We start from the raw sequence: 22,558 nt of genomic DNA, 5'->3' as shown, positions 1-22,558 counted from the left end.
CAGATGAAAGAACAACTTGTTCGTTCATCAGAAAAAGAACTAAAGATTCGAATCTCTGAAATGAACGAAAAAGCACAACTCTACGAACAGCTGATCGAGAATTGACAGAGATGGTATATTTTCCTTTCGTTTTATCGATAAATTGTCGTCGTCGTCTCAACAAGCTTAAATCATGTTCAGATTACACTCTAAAACAAGTGTTTTAGCATAAAACACCTCACATAAAACAAGTACGTTCACACCTTCGGTTCTTATTTTATTTTGACAGCTCCAATGCAACCATGAGGAATTTAATATTATTGTAAGCGATTTCATAAAATTTGATAATATTGTGTGTTTGTGAATTTTATTCTAATTTGAGATGAGTGATAAAGAGAAAAAAGTGATGAAGATATTAAACATGAAAGCACAATCAAATCCTTTGTGTTTGCGTGCAATGAATATCAGAAAGATGCAGTTGCTGAGAAAACAATATTTAATGTTATTGGTGGCCTCACAAAACCTTTCCTGGTAATCAAAGTCATATTGGACAAGAGTAAGCATGCTAGTGGGGGTTTGCAAAAGCATTAACACTTTTCTTTTCAAAGGCTCGATCGCAATCCTTCTGGGAAGTTGAATTTTCGCATGAAAAGAAGTGTATTTATAGAACTTTGCGAGAATTTAAGAGTGTTGGAAAAGAAAGATACCCCACTAAGAAAAGCCATCTCTTTACACAAACGAGTAGCCATAGCCCTCTACGCGTTGGGATCATCGGCAGAGTATCGCACAATAGGGAACATGTTTGGAGTTGGAAAGTCCACTGTGTGTGAAATAGTACTTGAATTTTGTACTCAGACATGGAAACATTTGAGCCTTACGTACATGCTTAGTTTTCCCTTAACGAGGGAAAAGTATCAGAACTAGTACAAGGATTCGAAGCTATAGGATTTCCTCAGTGCATGGGAGCAATAGGTGTGTTAAATTTGGGTTACCATAGCTATGTATGTCAACGTTCTTGTTTTTAAAAATTTCAGATGGTTGTCACATTGAGGTTGTAGGATATATATTTTAGATATTTTTAAATATTATATTTTATTGAAAAATTAATTTAATTTCCAGCAGAACAACATCAAGAATGAAAATTTTTGAAAGCAAAAAATTCAAGATTGAAAATTAGAACAAATACATAAAATATTGTTACGAATATTAGCAAAACTAAGGAGTGCTGCCAGCTCTAAGCCGATCTAAGCAGTGACGTGAATGCACATCAATAATTCAATCATTATGTATCTACATAAACGAATAAATAATTGCGTCTACACATATGTACACATTCCGACGAGCAACATTTACATACAAGGCAGCAAGAGATGAGATGTCACACACCGATGAATTTACTTATACGCTTATGTGTGTGCGGGAGACTGTAAACTACAAACACATGCATATACCTTATCTGAGTTGTCACAAGAAAGAGCAATAATTTGTGCACGTAGTTGTGGCTGGCGATTTTGTAGCCGAAACAACTAGTAACTTCTGGAAATCGAAGAGCCTAGAAGTATGCAGCGTAAACTATAAAAGCGGCGCCAGCGAGTAAGAAGTAATTCAGTTTGATTTGAATTGTCAAGCAGTTACGAGTAAGACGATATCTAGCGAGCAATAGCACTATTATTTTGAAAGTCAGTTTCCTTTAAGATATCAGTTTGGTTATTAAGCTATTCGTTGCACAGTTTGAGTGTTATTGTGAAGTACTTAATAAAGGCCATTTTTTCCATCATTCAATATTGGAGTTATTTATTCAACAGTTTAGTGACTCGAACTTAGCAGAGGATTGCAAATAAGAGGATTTACAAGCAAATTCGTTACAATTGGTGTCAGAAGAGGAATTGTTGAATAAATTCCAAAGGACAACAAGGACATGGCAAAGTTCGGTGAATTGAAGATCCAGCAACTAAAGAAGGAGTTGGAGACCCGTGGATTGAATACAAGCGGCGTTAAACTTGAACTTCAGGCCCGGCTACGAGAGGCAATGGAAGCAGAAGGAATTGATGTGGAAGAGCATGTCTTTCATCTTGATAGCGAGGAGACAACAAAAATTGAAGAGAAAAACGAAACATCGCAGACGGTTACCAGTACAGACTTGAACATGATTTTAGCTGCAATATCTGCTCAAACATCGACAGTGTCATCTCAACTGGCAGAACAGCAAACATATATGGAATCGCAGGAGAACCGACTAACATCGAAGATTGAAGCACAACTTGAAGAACAGAAGACGTATATGGTATCCCAACTGGAGTCGCAGGAAACCCGTATAACATCCAAGATGGAAACGCAATTGGACGAACAGAAGACATATATGGCATCCCAACTGGAATCGCAGGAGACACGCATAACATCAAAGATGGAAGAACAAGAAGAGCGCTTATCATTACAGGTGGCACAAATGTCTTCACAGTTAGAAGCACAGGAAGCAAGGGTAACATCAAAGCTGGAAGCGCAGGATGCAAAAATCGCTCAATTTCAGGCAGAAGTCGATGATTTGAAGGGTCGTATGGAGCAGTTACAATTAAATCGTCCAGCAGTTTCAGCGAGTAATCCAAAGGTAAAAACACCATCCTTTGACGGTTCTGTTCCTTTCCAGGTCTTTAAGCTACAGTTTGAGAAGACCGCAGCAGTGAACAACTGGAATGTGGAAGATAAAGTTGCCGCGCTCTTCGTAGCATTGAAAGGACCAGCTGCCGAAATCTTACAGACTATTCCAGAGTACGAACGGAACAGTTATGACGCATTGATGGCTGCTGTAGAACGACGTTATGGAAGCAAGCATAGAAAACAGATATTCCAAATTGAGTTGCAAAACCGCTACCAAAAAGCAAATGAGACATTGCAGGAATTTGCTTCAGATGTTGAAAGGTTGGCTCATCTCGCAAATGCGGACGCACCCGTGGAATACACCGAGAGGGTAAAAATCCAGAGTTTTATAAATGGCATACGAGACGTAGAAACGAAGCGAGCTACATATGCGAATCCCAAACTAACATTTGCTGAAACGGTATCGCATGCTCTGATACAGGAAACAGCGTCGCTTCTGTGTAAGCCAGTTTTCAAAGCACGCCGTGTGGAAGTAGAAAGGCCAGAGTGGGTAGAAACAATTTTGGAAGCACTGAAGGGATCTCAACAGAAGAATGCCGGAGTTATTAAATGTTTCAAGTGCGGCAACCCAGGTCACATTGCACGTCATTGCGATCTTGGTCCTAATAGTTCCAACAATGTGGGTGGCCGTAAACGCAAAGCTGGCGGAAATGAGCAAGAGCGTGTCGAAAGTAAAGAACGAAAACTTGCCCCGGCTGTTGAATGTCCTGTGATATCTGTGTCGCAGATTGGAAGGAAATCAAGCAGTCTTACCATCAGAGGGAATGTGGATGGTAAAGAGCGTGTACTGACTGTAGATACGGGGGCATCTCATTCCTTGATTCGATCTGATTTGGTCTACAGGGGAATAAAGTCATTACCTGGAGCGAGGTTGCGTACGGTCACAGGCGAATATAACCAAGTTCAGGGAGAAGTAATATGTGAAATCCTAATTGGGAAGGTCATGGTTCTACACAAATTCGTTGTGGCGGAGATCGTTGATGAAGTTATATTGGGAGTGGATTTCTTGGTTGACCATGACATCAAGATCGATATGCAGAGAAAGGTGATGCATTATGAGAACCAAGATGTGCCACTTAACTTCAGTTTGGAAAAAGGGTTCAGCAGTAAGCGAGTGCTGGTCGAGGAGATTCGACAGAGACCACGAAAGTCAAGGAAAGTAGATCGAGCAAAGGTTGATGGATCGAATGTGCCAAATAAAGCGAAATTAAAAGTACCTGCGAGGAAAAGACCGGCATCAACAAACCCTAATGGACGCACTAAATTCACTGAACGAATTTTTCAGAAAGAATGCAAGGATGGTTTCAAGCCAAGGCACACTACTGTTGTGAAGCGTCGGAACGATACTGATTATGCAAAGGAAATCCGTCCAGCGCAAGCTCTGCGAAGTAGTTCTTCATTGGTCAAGCAACAGAGTGCGAGGGAACGATTCAGGATAATGAGTAGTAAGATGAAACACAGGTACGACAAGGAAAATAATTCGAAAGGTTTCTTGGCGGGAGATTTGGTACTGTTATACAACCCTCACCGGCGGAAAGGTGTTCCATCCAAATTTCGGTGCAGTGGGGAAGGCCCGTACAAGGTTGTGAAGAAGATCAGTGATACTATCTACCGCATACAAAGCATTGAGAAACCACGGAGTAGAAGAGTGGTACATTTGGCGATGCTAGCAGCGTTTAGATCGAGAGATTTGTCTGATCGGGACGATCAGACTTAGGTGGAGGGCAGTGTTACGAATATTAGCAAAACTAAGGAGTGCTGCCAGCTCTAAACCGATCTAAGCAGTGACGTGAATGCACATCAATAATTCAATCATTATGTATCTACATAAACGAATAAATAATTGCGTCTACACATATGTACACATTCCGACGAGCAACATTTACATACAAGGCAGCAAGAGATGAGATGTCACACACCGATGAATTTACTTATACGCTTATGTGTGTGCGGGAGACTGTAAACTACAAACACATGCATATACCTTATCTGAGTTGTCACAAGAAAGAGCAATAATTTGTGCACGTAGTTGTGGCTGGCGATTTTGTAGCCGAAACAACTAGTAACTTCTGGAAATCGAAGAGCCTAGAAGTATGCAGCGTAAACTATAAAAGCGGCGCCAGCGAGTAAGAAGTAATTCAGTTTGATTTGAATTGTCAAGCAGTTACGAGTAAGACGATATCTAGCGAGCAATAGCACTATTATTTTGAAAGTCAGTTTCCTTTAAGATATCAGTTTGGTTATTAAGCTATTCGTTGCACAGTTTGAGTGTTATTGTGAAGTACTTAATAAAGGCCATTTTTTCCATCATTCAATATTGGAGTTATTTATTCAACAGTTTAGTGATTCGAACTTAGCAGAGGATTGCAAATAAGAGGATTTGCAAGTAAATTCGTTACAATATTTAAAATAACAAAAGTTGATATTATTTAAAGTTATTACAAATACCCTACACTACTCCCCCTTCCAGAGATAAATTGTTATATAAATTAAACGTTCTTTTTTGTTTTTGTTTTAGTAAAGTGTGCAAAATCCACCATAGCAGGTTTCAAACGACCAATAGGAAACATTTTAATTTCATTATTTATTTCTATTTTAAAATTTTTAATTCCTTTTTCAATTACTCTATAAGGTCCCTCGTAAGGATGTTGTAAAGAATGTTTGTTTACAACCCGTACGAAAACAAATTGACAATCTTCTAAATTTTTAGGAACATAAATTCCAGAAAAATTTTTATGATGTCCAAGATTTGATTTAAAATTTCTAAAATGTTCACGTAAACTGCTCAAAACATCTGTCGAATTTGTTTTCTCAGAAGTTGAGACAACGAGTTCACCAGGTAACCTTAAATTTTGACCAAAAACCATTTCAGCTGGTGTAGCTGAAATATCTTCTTTAAAAGTTGATCGCAAACCCAAAAGTATTATTGGTAATTCTTCGTACCAATCTCTAATCCCATTCCTAGCCATTATTGAAGATTTTAGCTGTCTATGAAAACGTTCCACCATTCCGTTAGCTTGAGGATGGTAGGGAGACGTTGTTATGTGGTGACTTCCAAGAAATTTTGTCAATTCCGAAAACAAATTTGATGTAAACTGAGAGCCTTGATCAGTAGTTATATTACATGGAACTCCAAAACGCGAAATATATTCACTGAAAAATGTTCTTGCAATATTTGCCGAAGAAATGTCTCTTAGTGCATATGCCTCAGGCCAACGAGAAAACCTGTCAACTATAGTAAAAATATAACGATGTCCTCTGGAAATGGGTAAAGGTCCTACAATATCCAAATGATTATGCTCGAATCTACCTTTTGGTACTGGAATTTTGCTAATAGGTGATTTCGTATGACGAATAACTTTTGATTTCTGACAATTTAGAAATTCCTTGGACCATAAATTATTAAATAAATTATAAAATTAAAAAATTGCTTCAAATAAATGTTTTCATACATTTGAAAAAGCAATATGGGCAATCCCCGATTATTAAATCATACAAACAGACAAAATTGGTTCATTCGTTGTAGTTCTATAAATAGAACGAAAACAGCAACAAAAAAACTAAAGTTTCTTTGAAAACCGCCGTACCAAGCATAGCTTTAACACATAATTGCATACGAAGTATGCAATGTGTAAAAGATTAAAATATGCAAAAAGAAGGCAATTGGGAAGAACTTTACAACAGGCATGACGTAGCTGAATGCGTTTACAACCATTTCAACTATCGTAGGAGTGCGAGTTCGACTCCCACTCCCGGGAGAAAAGGCTTTGAAGAGATTTACAAGGTATAATCGAAACAGCTGTCGCCTTGTCCGTCCTGATGTCACGTTGTTTAAATTTTTCACAAATTATTAAATAAATTATAAAATTAAAAAATTGCTTCAAATAAATGTTTTCATACATTTGAAAAAGCAATATGGGCAATCCCCGATTATTAAATCATACAAACAGACAAAATTGGTTAATTCGTTGTAGTTCTATAAATAGAACGAAAACAGCAACAAAAAAAACCAAAGTTTCTTTGAAAACCGCCGTACCAAGCATAGCTTTAACACATAATTGCATACGAAGTATGCAATGTGTAAAAGATTAAAATATGCAAAAAGAAGGCAATTGGGAAGAACTTTACAACAGGCATGACGTAGCTGAATGCGTTTACAACCATTTCAACTATCGTAGGAGTGCGAGTTCGACTCCCACTCCCGGGAGAAAAGGCTTTGAAGAGATTTACAAGATATAATCGAAACAGCTGTCGCCTTGTCCGTCCTGATGTCACGTTGTTTAAATTTTTCCCAAATTATTAAATAAATTATAAAATTAAAAAATTGCTTTCATACATTTGAAAAAGCAATATGGGCAATCCCCGATTATTAAATCATAAATTTATTTGTTTATTCATACTTGGCCAAAAATACCTTTTAACTATTAGTTTTCGGGTAGCCTTCGTACCAGGATGAGCAATTCCATGTAAAATATCAAAAATTGTTTTACGCAAGCTGTTTGGAACAAATGATCTAGGACATTCTCCTGAAACTTCGCACCAGATGGTAAAATTTAGCAAAGGAATTTTGATTAATTTAAGATTTTGAAAAGTTTGGCCAGATATTAATTCATTAAGTTCAGTGTCTTTTTGTTGCTCCTTTTGTAAGATTTTAAAATTTAGATCGAAATTTTGAAAAGCATCTACCTCAAAAACTCGTGGCAATGTGTCAGCTACCACATTATCTTTTCCTTTAACATATTGTATATCGCTAGTGAATTGCGCAATGAATTCTAGATGCCGCGTTTGTCTAGGACTACGTTCAGTTTTTGAATTTAAGGCGAAAACCAAAGGTTTATGATCAGTAAAAACTGTAAACTGTCTTCCTTCTAAAAGATATCGAAAGTGTTTTATATTTAAATATATTGCTAACAACTCTCGATCAAATGCACTATACTTTATCTCTGATGGAGAAAGCTTTTTGGAATAGAATCCTATTGGCTCAGATTTGCCATTAAAATGTTGTTCTATTACATCACCAATAGCTGTATTTGATGCATCTACATTTAAAGAAAGCTTTGCATCTTTATTAAAATGATTTAATAATACTTTATTTGCAAATTTTTCTTTAATACATTCAAAACTTTTTGTTGATGTGTCATCCCATATTAATTTTTTATCACGTTTTTTGTTTGTTCTATTAATTAAATCATATATTATATTCGTGTACTCAGCAAGATTTTGAATATACCTATGGTAATAGTTTACCATTCCTATAAATTTTTGTGCTTGTTTAATATTTTTCGGACGCTCAAAATTACGTATGGCTGCTGTTTTCTCATCGGAAGGACTAATTCCAGAACTAGAAATATTGTGCCCTAAAAAATCAATACTGCCAACACCAAAAATACAGTTGCTCGGTTTAATATTTAGACCGTATTCCGACAACTTCTCAAAAAGAATACTCAAATCTTTTAAATGTTCCTGTTCGTTTTCACTCGCTATAAGCAAAGCATCTATATAGGCAAACACAAAATCCAGTCCACTTATAACCTCAATAATAAACCTTTGAAATGTTTGAGCTGAGTTCCTTAACCCAAAAGGCATACGTAAAAATTCAAACATACCAAAGGGTGTCGTTATTGCCGTTTTATATACGTCTTCTTTAGCCATTGGTATCTGATGGTACGCTTTAACTAAATCAATTTTTGAAAATATAGTTTTGTTTCGAAGATTCATATTGAAGTCATGGATATGGGGCAAGGGATAACGATCAGGAACTGTTACTACGTTTAGTCTTCTGAAATCGCCACAAGGACGCCAGTCATTAGCATCTTTTTTGGGTACTAAATGAAGAGGAGATGCCACGGATGAATTTGAAGATCTACAAATTCCAGTTTTTAATAAAAAATCGAATTCGGCCTTGGCCACTTTAAATTTAATAGGATCTAAACGCCTGGGCTTAGAAAATGGTAGGTTACCTTCTGTAACTAGTCTGTGAACCGTAGCATGTTTAACTGGCTTCGAGTAATCAGGTTCCGTAATTAAAGATGGAAAAGTTTTTAATAATTTCGTATATTGATTGTCTACTGAGAAAATTTTGGGAAGAGGGACATTGCAAAAACATGAAATAGTATTGACTGAAAGACTTGTCAACGGGTCAACTAAACATTTATTTTTAATACCGATAAGTAGGCCATATTTGCTTAAAAAATCAGCTCCGATTATTGGCTTACCTATATCAGCTATTAAAAAAGTAAATGGAAATTCGCGCCTCAATCCTAAATTTATATTTAAAATTTTTTTACCATAAGTCGAAATCGTAGTACCATTAGCTGCTGTCAAAATAATATCGTTAGATTTATTTTTACACAAGAATTTAGTCACTGGAAGTACCGAAATCTCTGCCCCACTATCAATAAGAAAATTTAACTTGTTTTCCCTATCAAATATAAATAAGCGACGAGTTGATACCTCAAAATTTCCGTCGTTCGTCGCTGCAACAACGGAAAACTTTAGTTTGTTGAATTATTTTTAGAAAAGGCGCATGGTTGTTCACATTTAATAGCTTTGTTACCAAATTTATAATGATATCTGCAGAGCCAGTTCGGATTCTCACGCGAATTGGACCTATATCTAGACTGACTTCTAAAACGATTCTTACTTATCGAACGGGATCTAGAATAATTTTGATTAATTTCTTTTTTCATTTCTGATAATTCTAAAGATAATTTTTCAAAGTTTTTACATATTAGATTAGTGGTTTGAACCAAATTGGAAATTATTGCATTCTCGCTTTTAGAATTTTGCAAATTATTGACTAAAGCTATTTCGTTTTTGCTAACAACTTCCCAAACATTATCAGCCAATTTAAAAAGTTCATTTATATCATTAGAGTTCGAACTCGTTAAAATAACGTTTAAATTTTTAGGAAGTTTTCTCATCCAAATCTTTTTAAGGACTTCAGAGCTGAAATTGGAGCCAGAAAGTAAGACCAGAGACCGATAAAACTTTGAGCGTTTGCGATCTCCAATCTCTGAATCAGTCAAAATCTTATCCAATTTGGCATTTTCACTTAAAGAATGCCTTTCTATTAAAATCTGTTTTAAGGCTGAGAATTTATTATCATCAGGAGGATTTTGAATAAAATCCAAAATTGTCATAATGACATCCTGAGGAAGGGCAGTGAGGACATATTCATATTTTGTCGTCTCCTGCGTAATATTTTTCCTATTGAATTGCATTTCTGCATGAATGAACCATGCTTCGGACAATTTGTCCAAAATTGGGGAAGTTTCACTGAAGTGGCAAATATTTCAATATTTTGATTGGCGTATGGATTTACAAGATCGTTCTGAAAAACATCACCTTGTAAATCAATAAGCGAGTCATTTGTACGATGTGTTGGTGTAGACGTGTGTGTGTCACGTGGTGGCGTACGATACATTTTTAATAAACAAAAATTAAAGATCTCTGAAAAAGAAGTTTACAATTTAAAATCTAAAAATGAATGAAGTATAATAGATAAATTACAAAGTATATATATATTATTTATATAAGTAATTTACAAATATAAATCGTAAAAATATTCGATACAGCTCACCCAAATCATATAATTGTTATTTATAAGGATCTTCTTTAAAAAAATATATTTTCTTGCTGTATTTATTGTTGTTGTATATATTTTTTACTGATTTTGAACTGACTCTGCTGTATTTATTGTTGTTGTATTGTTGATTGTTGTTGTTGTAATTCCTATATTTTTTACTGATTTTGAACTGACTGATAAATTCCTCACGATATCTGCTGCTCCTTTAGTTTAACATTTGTTCAAATTGTTGTTATTTTACCTTCGTTATTATATTGTTATATGTAGTAAACACTTTAAATGTAGTTCTAAGTTCTCTATACTATTTAATTATTTATCACATAAATATGTCCTTATTTGTTTCTATTATTTCTCTTTATTTCTGTTGTCCAGTACAAATTAAGCTCGTTAAGTAGTTGTTGTAACTATTGTAGATGTTGCATCAAAATCTCTATTGATGTTGCAATCACAGAAAATTAACGCTCCTGGCAGGATCGCCAGATGTAGGATATATGTTTTAGATATTTTTAAATATTATATTTTATTGAAAAATGAATTTAATTTCCAGCAGAACAATATCAAGAATGAAAATTTTTGAAAGCAAAAAATTCAAGATTGAAAATTAGAACAAATACATAAAATATTTAAAATAACAAAAGTTGATATTATTTAAAGTTATTACAAATACCCTACAGAGGTTCATCCACGTAGTGAAGATGCAACTGATTATTATAATTACAAGGGATGGTATTCGACTATCCTACTTGCTTTGGTCGATGCAAGGTGTGGTCCTTTATGATTATGTTGTTTATAAAGGAAGATATACAATTTTTTGTTTCAGATACCGGTTCATTTATATTAATGTTGGCAGTCAAGGACGGTGCAATGATTCCCAAATCTTCGAGTCCTCAACATTGAAAACACAGTTGGAAAAATGTCCTTACCTGGATGAAATGCGCACACCGGTTTCCGGTGTTGATGTGCCGATTTTCATTATAGGAGACTCAGCTTTTCGTTTTAGCAAAATGTTGATGAAACCATATGCATTCCAAGTGTCTCAAAATGAAGACGAAAAAAATTTTAACTATTCTCTTTCCAAAGTGCGAAGAGTTGTTGAAAATGCCTTTGGTCACGTGAGGGCGCGTTTTCGACGAATTGGTAAGGGCATATACAATCAAATACAAAATGCCAACATTATTATAAAGGCATGTTGTGTCCTACATAACTTTTTAAACGAAAGGAACGACAGTATTAACGATAAATGGATTTCCGCTTTGCAAATTGTAGAAAGAAATCGTCAATATCCACATCAAGAAATATCGGCAAACGACCGTCAAAATAATGCAGAAATAATTCGAAAAAGTTTAGCTACCCTTTTCAGTAAGTAAAAAAACTTTGAAATACTCTTGTTCAAGAAAAGGTACTTTGCCTTATTTTTCGCATAAAAGTAAAAGTAATATTACTTAAAAACTAAAACATAATAAACTCATTTCACAAAAAATTAAATGCATATTCAAAATTAAATATTTAATAACTAAAAATTAGGGTGGTCCTAATTAATAATAATAGTACTCAGTAACTAAAAACAAAAAAATTAATTTCGCTAAAAAAAATTCCCAACACAAATTAATTATTTACATTAAAAAAAAATTATGTTATCTTTAGAATTATTTGTTATTTTGGACATACTTTGTTTTTCTTTCTTCATTTTCTAAAATTGCTTTAGTTCTTTCTTCGAATTTTTTATCGCTTTCCCTCAAATCTTTACTACATTTTTCCATTTCTTTTTCAATTTTATCAATTTTTTCCAAAAATTTTAATTGCTAATTTTTTTTTTAGCTGAACGAGCAGCCGTTGACGTGGAAGGCGTGGGAGATTCACAATCCTTAAAAGGCATTGCTGACTCGTAGGTGCTTGTTTCTGGCGACTCAAGAGTGAAATCCAAGGTTTCGACATTTTCTGCAATTAAAAAACTTTTAGAATTCAATAAAATAACAAAATAAGGCAATGAACAATTTAACTCGTTTTGGCTTCTTATAATTTGGTTTTGGTTGTTAAACATAAAATAAGCAAAAAATTATTCACATAACATTAAAGTTATTTTATAAAATTAATTATATAATTTAATAAAATTTAATTATAAATTATTTTTTAATAATTTATTAAAGAATTAAATTTAAATAAATAATTAATTATTCAAATTTAATTAATATTAAATAATTAGTAATTAATTTTATAGTTAAATTATAAATTAAATGATGTTGTTTTTATTTTTATTTTGGGCCTTTCAAATAAATACAACATATATGGTATAATCAATTGCATTTTTATTACTAATATAGATGTGTGGCCTAGAGCTCGGAAATTCTTCTTGATATTATAAATTAAAGAAATAAAATTATAATTTATTTTAAAATTTAATTAGGGGTTAAATTGTATAAATCATTAATTTTATTATTTAGTACTCTTAAGCGTGATCTGCGGGGCGTTATTGGAGGGACGTAATAAATTAAATGGGGTTACACTGAAATGACAGCCTTTGGTCGGGAAAAAAATCCCGAGTGGCTCCGGTGAATGGAACCAGCTGTCTTGGGAAGCCCCAAGCTAAATATCAAATTTATCAACGTCCAAATAGAAATCATTTGAGCCCTGTCTCCGTCCGTGTTCACGATAACTTGAGTAAACACGATAACTTGAGTAAACTTGTACTAAAATTCACTTAATAAATATAAAACATCTCACCATAAATGCTGTCCTGAACAACCCTTCAGGATTATAACTTTTGAAAGGTGCCAAAATCTGGTGCATTTGTGCATACAGTGGCCAACTTGAAGGTGCGCCGCCAGATGGTCCAATTTGTGCCTTCTCCTTCCTTTGTTAATAAATAAAATTATAAAAAAATCTTGCCAAGTATTAAGACTACCAACTCACCTGTATCTGGACGTCAGGTTATGCATTTTGCTTTTTATTTCAGCTGGAGTGTACACAACTCCAAGTTGTTCCAATTCCACAGCCATTTGCTCCACAATGTGGCTATTTTTTCGTACACCTCGAAGCTCTCCTACCTTAGTTCGCCATATATCTATAAGAACAGTTTCAGTTCCCTCTCCCCATTGATTTCTTTTTTTATATTGTTTTTTCTCCATTGTAGTTCAAATATTTTTAATTAATTTATCACCCGCAAACAAGTTTAACACTCAAAACACAATGACATATTAGTTATGTGACAACAGGTTTATCGATTATTACCGATAAGTTCTAGTGCCGACAATGGTTTCAACTTGTTTTCAATCTAAATTTCGGCGAAAACAAGTGTTTTCAACTTATTTTATTGACAGATTTTACAAGGCGAAAACACGTGTTTTCAACTTGTTTTACTCATAAAACAAGAATGAGCCGTTAAACGAGTAAGTCTGAACATAATATTAGCCAACACCGATTTGGTGTCGAAGTGACGACGACGTCGATACGATGTGACGTCGACTGAAATACGACGACGACAATGACAATAAGGGTGATTGTCGTCGTCGTCACTGAACGACGACGTCTCACGACGACATGTTAAATTCGGTATTGCCATCGTCTTTTTCGATAACTATTGACGGCTATCGACACATGTTTGGTATTGGCTAAATTTGCTGTCGTCGTGGCCCTCACACGACGCCATTTCTGTCAGCGCGGTTTTTACTGACGACAGAAGGAAAATTTGTAAGTAAAACATTTCTTTTTTAATTAATTAAATATACAAACATCTAATGTGCATTGTTTTTTTAGATATTCAAAATGAAAATAACGAGTGCGCAACAATTCCAGGTTCTTGTAGCTGAGCTAGGAAAAATCGGAGTTATTTCCGATTTTTTTTTCTATTGAGTCCAAGCTCCTCTTTATTATTTTCGTCACTACAGCTCGCACTACTGTTAGAATAAAACATTTTTGTAAAATCTTGAAATGAAATATTTAAACAAATCTCAAATCGCGAAAAAAGATACAGAAATAGTAAAAAAAAACTAACAGCTGATCCAGAAACGGCAGAGATGTTATATTTTTCTTTCGTTTTATCGATAAGTTGTCGTCGTCGTCTCAACAAGCTTAGTCAATACCGATTAAGTGTTGAAGTGACGACGACGTCGATACGATGTGACGTCGACTGAAAAACGACGGCGATGTCGACGACGACAATGACAATAAGGGTGCATAGTTACGAATTAGAAGTTTTAGCAGTAGTCGAAGGGTGTGATAGTTTTCGTACATATTTATTAGGGAAGTCATTTACTATAGTAACGGATTGTAGCGCAGTTACTACAATTAAATCAAAAACACCTTTGATACCTAGAGTTGCTAGGTGTTTGCTGAGGTTAATGGAGTATGATTATATTATGGTACACATAGCAGGTAGTTCTATGTCTTATGTAGATGATATGAGTCGAGCACCAGTAGAAGAAGAATCAATTGTGCAAGATGTTGCTCAGTGGGCAATGATGGTTAATTTACCAGTGCATGATTGGGTTGTATCGATGCAGTTGCAAGATAGGAATTTATTTGGTATAATTGAAATTTTAAAAGTTTCTTAGGAATCTAATAATCCTAAGGCTATAGAATTAGAGTATGCTATTAAAAATAGACGTCTTTATAAGAAATAGGGTGATGAGATAAAATGCTTGGTAGTTCCAAAAGGAGTTCGATGGCGAATTTTGAAATTATGTCATAATGATATGGGTCACACAGGTTTAGAAAGTACTTTAAAAAAGTGAGGGAAATTTTTGGTTTCCAAGGTATAGAAACTTTGTAAAAAATTTTTTAAAATCGTGTGTTGAGTGTTGTTTCAGTAGAGAACCATGTGTAAAAGAAGGTAGATTATATGGTGTGGGGATATTCCTCAATTTCCATTTGAAGCTTTACACATGGATCACCTTGGGGCTTTTATTAAAAGTAAAAGGGGGATATGAGCATATATTAGTAATAGTTGATGCCTTAACCCGTTATAGCGTTTTGGTTTCAGTTAAATCTACGAAAACTAAGCCAGTTATAGAAGCTCTTGCCGAACTTACTGTATTTGTTGGTTTACCGAAGACGAATGTCACTGATAGAGGCAAATCGTTCACATCAAAAAATTTTGTTGATTATTGTAATAATGTTATTCAACACATGAAGGTGGCAGTTCGTACTCCTCGAGCAAATGGTATTGCTTAACGAGTAAATCAGTCAATATTAGCGTATCTAAAGGCAGCCGATACTAATTCTAAAGATTGGGATCTGGAGTTAAGGAATTTACAATGGAAGATAAATAGTAGCAAAAACTCCATCACTAGCTATACATGATGACGACAATTGTTTGGTTTTAGATGGGGAGTGATGGGAAAGCGCCGATGCGCAAGGGAGAGAATTTTCCACCAGACATAAAAACACTGCACTTTAAATCTACTAACACTTCGTGCTGTAATGTAAACTTTATTTTGCTTTAAAATCACTTTGCATGACAACTCGTATTTACAAATATAATTGCGATGCGGACGCGGCGGTAGTTAAAGACAACTAACTCAACTTATATGAAGGGAAGAACAACTAGAGCGGCTTTTGACCGCTTACAATTTTGAAAGGACCGTTACGTGACTCTCTTATACATTTTTTATATAGGAAAAAGGTGAAAGGGTAGGGTTGCCGGCCGCACGCAATTTATACATAAATACAGGGGATTAAATTAATTGAGACTCATGTCTTCAACATGGCGGCCCGCCTGCGCCGTTACGCGGTGAAGCAGCTTCTGCAATTTCTCCCGGGTGGTCACTGCCTGGTTGAGCTTTAAATGCTGACGGTGGCTGCGGGCGTAGGGATCGTGTATGTTCTATCTGGGCTGTTGATGGGAGTGTGTCGTTCGTGACCGGATGAGAAGTAGGGATCTCTGCGTCGGGAAGTAGGCATAACTTTATGTTACGCGTGACAGTTCCTGCCTGAGTGCGAATATCAGTTACGCGGGTATTTTTGTCACGACCCGGGTGGCGTTTGACAATGCGTCCGAGTCTCCATTCATTTGGGGGGAGTAAGTCATCTTTGATGACCACGAGATCTCCTTCCTTGACATTGGGTTGCTGGTGCTTCCGGTTATGCCTTTTGTGAAGTTCCTTGAGATACTCGCTTTTCCATCGGGTACTAAATTGCTGATGAATGGCTCTCAACTTCTACCACTTATGAGTGAGGGACAGGTTGTCAGCGCTGGGCTCGGGTATAGAGAGCAGGGGGGCCCCACGCAGAAAATGCACGGGTGTTAAGGCCAGGAGGTCACTGGGGTCCTGAGACATGGGGGAGATCGGTCTTGAGTTGAGAACCGCTTCGATGCGAACGAGAAGGGTGGTGAATTCTTCGAAGGTAAACTTGGTATTCCCTGCGGTCTTCGTGAGGTGTATTTTGAAACTCTTGACGGCGGCTTCCCAGAGACCGCCCATGTGAGGTGCATATGGAGGGATAAACTGCCAAGAGAAGACATGGGTCATGTATTTGTGAGAAATGTCTTTCGCAGTTTCTTGAAGAAATTGAGAGAATCCCTTTTTGAAGCTTCGGTCAGCTCCTACAAACGTTTTTCCGTTGTCTGACATAATTTTTGAGGGGAGACCACGGCGTCCGACGAATCGGGCAAAGGCAGCCTTGAATGCTTCTGTGGTCCAGTCGGAGCACAATTCCAGATGCACCGCTTTGGTGGAGAAACATACAAATACACACACATACGCCTTAGAGTAGGGAGCCCGACGCAGTGTGGATGTTTTAATCGGGAATGGTCCAGCAAAATCAACACCTGTGGTGTGAAAGGGAAGTGAGTAGGTACATCGCTCATGGGGGAGTGCGGCCATAATCTGGGTGCGCATTTTTTGTTTGTAAATGGTGCACGTCTTACACTGCAATATGCATTCCTTTAGCTTTTGTTTCAACCGGGGAATAAAATATTCTTGTTCCGAACCATTAACTGCTTTTCAGCATGCAGCATTTCTTCATGGAGAAAAGTGAGCAGCAGCGAACAGAATTTTGAGTTCTCTGGGAGAATAATAGGGAAGCGTTCATTACGACTGAGGTCAGCTCGGGATAGACGGCCATCGACTCGCATGACTCCAAATTGATCCAACATCGGGTTTAAGGTGAGCAAGGAGCTCTTGTTACTGAAGGGCGTTGATGCTTGTAGTGACTGCATCTCACGTGGGTAATGAATGGTTTGCGTTTCGAGTGATAATACGCATTTTCACTTGTTTTACTTCGCTCTGAGTCAATTTCAGGGACGTAGGAATTGCCCGTTTCCTCGAATTGTTAATAAATCTGTACACGTATGTCATAACGCGCAGTGCTCTAGGGAGAGAAGAGAAGCGTTCCAGAGGATCAACATATTCCACGGTATGAAATGATTCAACGCGGCGCTGTTCAGGTGGAGAAGGATGAGTTGACAATGTTTTCGGCCACAATGAAGGGAGTTTTTGTAGCCCTTCTGGGCCTTTCCACCATAAATCGGACATCGAGAGTTATTGTGGATTACAACCACGGGTGCCGAGGTCGGCGGGGTTATCGCCACTCGCAACATGTCTCCAGGTAGCGTTGCTAACATGATCGAGAATGAGAGAGATCCTGTTGGCCACGTAAGTTTTCCAGGTGTGAGGCGGTTTCTCTAGCCAAGCTAACACAATAGAGGAGTCTGACCAGAGAAAGAGTTCGCCTGACTGTAATTGTAGCTCCGACCGAATTTGCTTGACCAGCTTTGAGAGTACCGTATTACTCATTACGACTGAGGTCAGCAGAGTTCGAGTCGTGGGAGGCTGACAGTTTGCAGGGGTGCTACTTTACTCTTCGCTACGAGTAGGTGGGACGAGAAGGAGGTTTCATTTTGTTGAACGCGGAGATATACACAGGCACAGTATGCTTTTTCCGAAGCGTCTGAGAATCCGTGCAGTTGCACGTGCTGGTTTGGGGAGAATCGGACCCATCGGGGTATGGTAATTTGACTGATTGCGGGGAGATTGTTGCGCACCGTTGTCCATTTGTGAAGTGCACCGGGTTTGACGTCTTCATCCCAATCGGTTCCTTCCATCCACAGCTGTTGAAGGAGCATTTTTGCAGTGATCATTATTGGCGTTAGCCATCCTGCCGGGTCAAAAAGTTTGGGGACAGCTGACAATATTTGCCGTTTTGTTTTCGAGTCGACAGCGGGTACAGGATGGTACGTGTAGAAGAACGTGTCTGTCAGGGCATTCCATTTCATACCGAGGGTTTTCGTAGAGCTAGAGTCTGGAAACTTTAGAAAATCGATATCCAGCACTTCGGAATCAGGGACTAGTTCTAAAATTTTTGAGTGGTTAGCGGTTATTTTTCGGAGAGGAAAACGGGCCGATTGTAGAGCGTCTTTTACTTGAGTCATGGATCTGATAGTGGACTGTATATTGTGGCCACCCGAGAGTATATCATCCACATATGTTTCATGCAGAAGAATATCGGTGGCTAGAGGGAATTGCTCTTTACAATCTTGCGCCAACTGATGGAGAGTGCGTATAGCGAGATAGGGTGCGCAATTGACACCGAATGTAACCGTTTTTAAACGAAAGTCCTCTATGGGCATGTTTGGGGATCTACGGAAGACTATTCTCTGGAGGTCTTGATCATCCTTGTGTACGAGAATTTGGCGATACATTTTCTCTATATCTCCGTTAAACACAAACTGATAAAGTCGCCATTTTAAAATTATACGCATTAAGTCGTTTTGAAGGGTGGGGCTAGTGTATAGCACATCATTAAGCGAGCTTCCAGAATGGGATAGTTTTGAAGCATTGAAGACCACGCGAACTTTAGTTGTTTTACTGTCTGGCTTGATGACGGCGTGGTGTGGTAAATAGAAGGAGAAATATTTTCCATCCGTTATAATTTCTTGGGGTGGAGTGCGCTCCATGTGGTTAAGAGTGAGGTATTCTTCGAGAACCTATGTGTATTTATCTTTGAGCGCTGGGTTTCTCTCCAAATTCCGTTCAATGCTGAGATACTGTTGTTGTGCTGCGATTCGGGAGTGTCCAAGAGCAATGGAATCAGGGAATTCTGGTTTTCTTGGGAGTCTAACCATGTATCTTCCGTCCGCCTGTCGGGTTGTTGTGAGTTGATACAGCTCTTCGCACAAGTCTTCTTCAGTTGATCGGGTTTAAGTGCTTGGTATTTCTTCTTGTTCCCAAAACTTTCGAAGGAGGGTGTTGAGGGATTCGTTTTCAGGCTGTATCTGAGTGGTGAATGTTGAAATCTTATCGGGGATTGGGCCGCTGAAAATCCATCCGAATATTGAATTCTGGGCACAGCCGCTTACGTTGGTGTGTAGCCCTTGTAGGAGTATACGGGGAATTACGTCGCTGCCGATGACCATATCGATTCGATGAGGGGTGAAACAATCGGGGTCGGCTAGCCTTAGGTGAGCTATTTCTTCCATGTTTATAATTGAGATATTGGATGTGGGGGTGTTTTATCCGCTGAGCAGAGTGTGACCTCGCAGATCTGTTTTGAGTTCTGTACCACCGTTCCGCCCATTCCAGAAATTTCGAACCTGGCTTCTTTGGTGGGTAGTCGCAAGAGCTTTTGTACCCGAGATGAGATAAACGTTTTTTGTGAGCCTTGGTCCACCAGAGATCGAATATTGTGGTATTCACCATCACAATAAATGGGTATTATTGCAGTTGGAAGTAGTGTTGTTACATGGGTGCTTGAAAAATGTGACGAAACTTTACTCGCGTTATTTTGAGATGGACTTTGTTCAGTGGTTGAGTGTGTCACATTTTTTGAACAACAAGGCCTTTCATCGTTAATTTGACGCTGGATGGCTACCCGACTTGTTGTCCCCTGGGATTTCGAGTTTTTCCTGAGCTTTGGGTATTCCGCGGGAAATGCAGGAGGGAATGGTGTCTTTTTTGGCAATACACGCACGAGAAGCTGCTATGGAAATTGTTGCTTGAGTGGGAATTTGACAGACAATTTTCGCAGTAACCGTGCTCTCTAACGTATTTTACGCGATCAGCTACGGATAGCGCCTTAAATTTTATGCAGGTTTTCATTGCGTGTCGGGAGTTGCATAGTTTCCAAGAGATTGGCTGGCTTGACTCTGCATGAAAATTTTGAGTTCTGTTTTTATTTACAAATGTAGAGTTTTGAGATGGCGCTTTGGGAGTGAAATTAGAGTGAGGGGGTTTTGCATTCCCCGGCCGATAGGTATGCAGTCTTTCTACAACTTCGTATCGGCTTGTGAGAAATTTGTTCATATCTGCCCACATAGGTAGTTCTTTCCGTGAGCTAAGTGATTGTTCCCAGAGAGAGAGGGATTCACTGGGGTGTTTCGATGAACAGAGATACACAAGAATGGGGTCCCAATCGCTGGTTGAGATTCCTTGTGTTGAGAGCGTCGACAAGCAATTATTGATCGTGGATTGTACTTTTTGTATTTGCTCATGGGAGGAAGGTTCAATAAAGTTTTCAGCTGAGTATCTACTAATATTCTGCGATTTTCATACCTAGTCTTTAGGGCGTCCCAGGCGAGTTCGAAATTTTCATCAGTGAGGGGGAATTGCTTGACGATTTGTCCCGCCTGACTTCTTGTTTTCTGTCGCAGATGATAGAGTTTTTGTGCTAGAGAGAGTTTGGGATGATTCTTGTAGACGGCAGTGAACATATCTCTGAACGCAGGCCAATCTTCATATCCACCGTGAAAAATTTCTGTGTCACATGCTGGCACCTTGAGAAACATTCCTTGAGAGTTTGTGTTTTGACCTGCACTTTGCAGTTGAGAAGTGGATGTTTGAGCCTGGGAACTAGCCTGTAGAAGTTGTAATGCTTCTAAAATTTGGGTTTTGCACTGCTCGTAACTTTCTGAGCATTTGTTATATTTTTGCTCGACTGCCCCACTGGATTCCGCATGTGCTGCCGAACGAGAAACGGTCTTGAAAGAGAGGACTAAGGCATCCCAGAGTTCTTCGAGCTGCTCTAATTTTACATTAAGCAATATTGGAGTAAGGTCATTTATGAGTGCTGATGACCATTTAGCGTAGAATGCCTCCAGCCTATTGCTTTCAAAAATAAAGTCTTCAAAACTATGGTCACCTGTTCCGTCACTTTTAGTGGCCATTGTTTTTTCGGTAGGCATAATTCTGTACGCAAAAATTAGTCAAAAATCCTTTTTTTCGAGATGGAGAAATTGTTTGCCCTGTTTTATTTTTCAGTTGGGCGAGCGTTAATAAAAAAACGGGAAAACGGCTTGAGCGTATAAGAATTATTGTTTGCTTACTTGCAAAAAAAAAAAATTCGACGGAAAGCGGAGAAAACAAAATTGTTTTTTGGTACTTTTTATTGGGCCACCACTGTAGTCATTTTAATGTGGGAGAAAAAGGTGGTGGGTTATTGTGTATGTTTGTATTTAATGAGCTGCAAACTGCACATCCACCTGTTATAGGGATAGAGAAGCGAGCGAGAACAATTGATTGCAGTAAGTGCAATCTGAGTAGGGAATCTTTTTTCTGCGTTTGTATGTTTTTTAAAGACCGGCCGCGGCGTTATTTTAATACAGTGGATGACTAGAGAAAATGTACGTCAGACTGTATTAAGATTATTAGGATTTTTTTTTTTGTGAGTTATTATGTATTTATATATATATCTTTATCTATATATATTTTTGGAGCTGCTAAATGCAATTAAATTAAAATTTGAGGTGGATGCTGTATTTTTTGGGGAAAATGTATTGGCATTTACCGCCAAAAATTTGAGATTGTAGTTATCTGTATGGAGATGTGGGTATATTATGTATTGAAATTGATATACAAGAAAATGAACGGGATAAAATGAGAGCAGATACCCGGAGATATATTACGTATATATATTTGTAGCGGTTTTTTTTGTTTTCAGAGAATTTTTTCAGTGGGAGAGAGAGAGTGTGTTTGAGATGAGTTGCGATATTGGGGATACACCGCAAATCAGAATTTTGAGTTTCTTATTACGGCAATTAAAGTCCAACAACTTAAATATACCGCGTATGAAACCGCTACTTATTTATATATGTGTATATGTATATTGAGACTCACCAACGTCCTAGATACTACCTGGCTTTTTAAATTTTTTGGGGACTGTACCTCCTGGGTGCCGTTTGTATGAGATAACCCAATCCTTAGATGCTGGTGTATATTTACCGTATATATTTTTTTCCTTTATTTTCAAAATAAAAATGCTTTCGTTATAATAATTTCTAGATTTTTTTTAAGACGGTAAGTTCACTTTTTTTTTGTAGTTTGAAGCTATTTTTTTTTTAATTGCAGCGAAAGTAAGTAAACTATACACTTTTTATTTATTATATTTTTTTCTTTCGCTTTTAAT

The 22,558-nt window shown here is 37.3% G+C and overlaps 1 long non-coding RNA gene and 1 pseudogene across 2 annotated transcripts; one reads left to right on the top strand and one right to left on the bottom strand.

Annotated features, from left to right (window-relative positions):
* Nucleotides 1-315: 315 nt before the first annotated feature.
* On the top strand, nt 316-12,492 carry LOC137236773 (uncharacterized; annotated as a pseudogene).
* On the bottom strand, nt 11,603-14,202 carry LOC137236774 (uncharacterized). 2 transcript variants are annotated; one of them, XR_010948628.1, is made up of 3 exons: nt 13,133-14,202; nt 12,944-13,073; nt 11,603-12,160 (listed from the first exon to the last, which is right to left on the bottom strand). It is a non-coding gene; the product is annotated as an uncharacterized lncRNA (long non-coding RNA). The 2 variants fall into 2 exon arrangements; XR_010948629.1 differs by lacking the exon at nt 12,944-13,073.
* Between the last annotated feature and the right edge of the window lie 8,356 nt (nt 14,203-22,558).

The sequence above is a fragment of the Eurosta solidaginis genome, chromosome 1, assembly GCF_040869045.1.
Source record: "Eurosta solidaginis isolate ZX-2024a chromosome 1, ASM4086904v1, whole genome shotgun sequence".
In the NCBI taxonomy this organism is placed as follows: Eukaryota; Metazoa; Arthropoda; class Insecta; order Diptera; family Tephritidae; genus Eurosta; species Eurosta solidaginis.
This window is presented reverse-complemented; position numbering and strand designations above follow the sequence as displayed.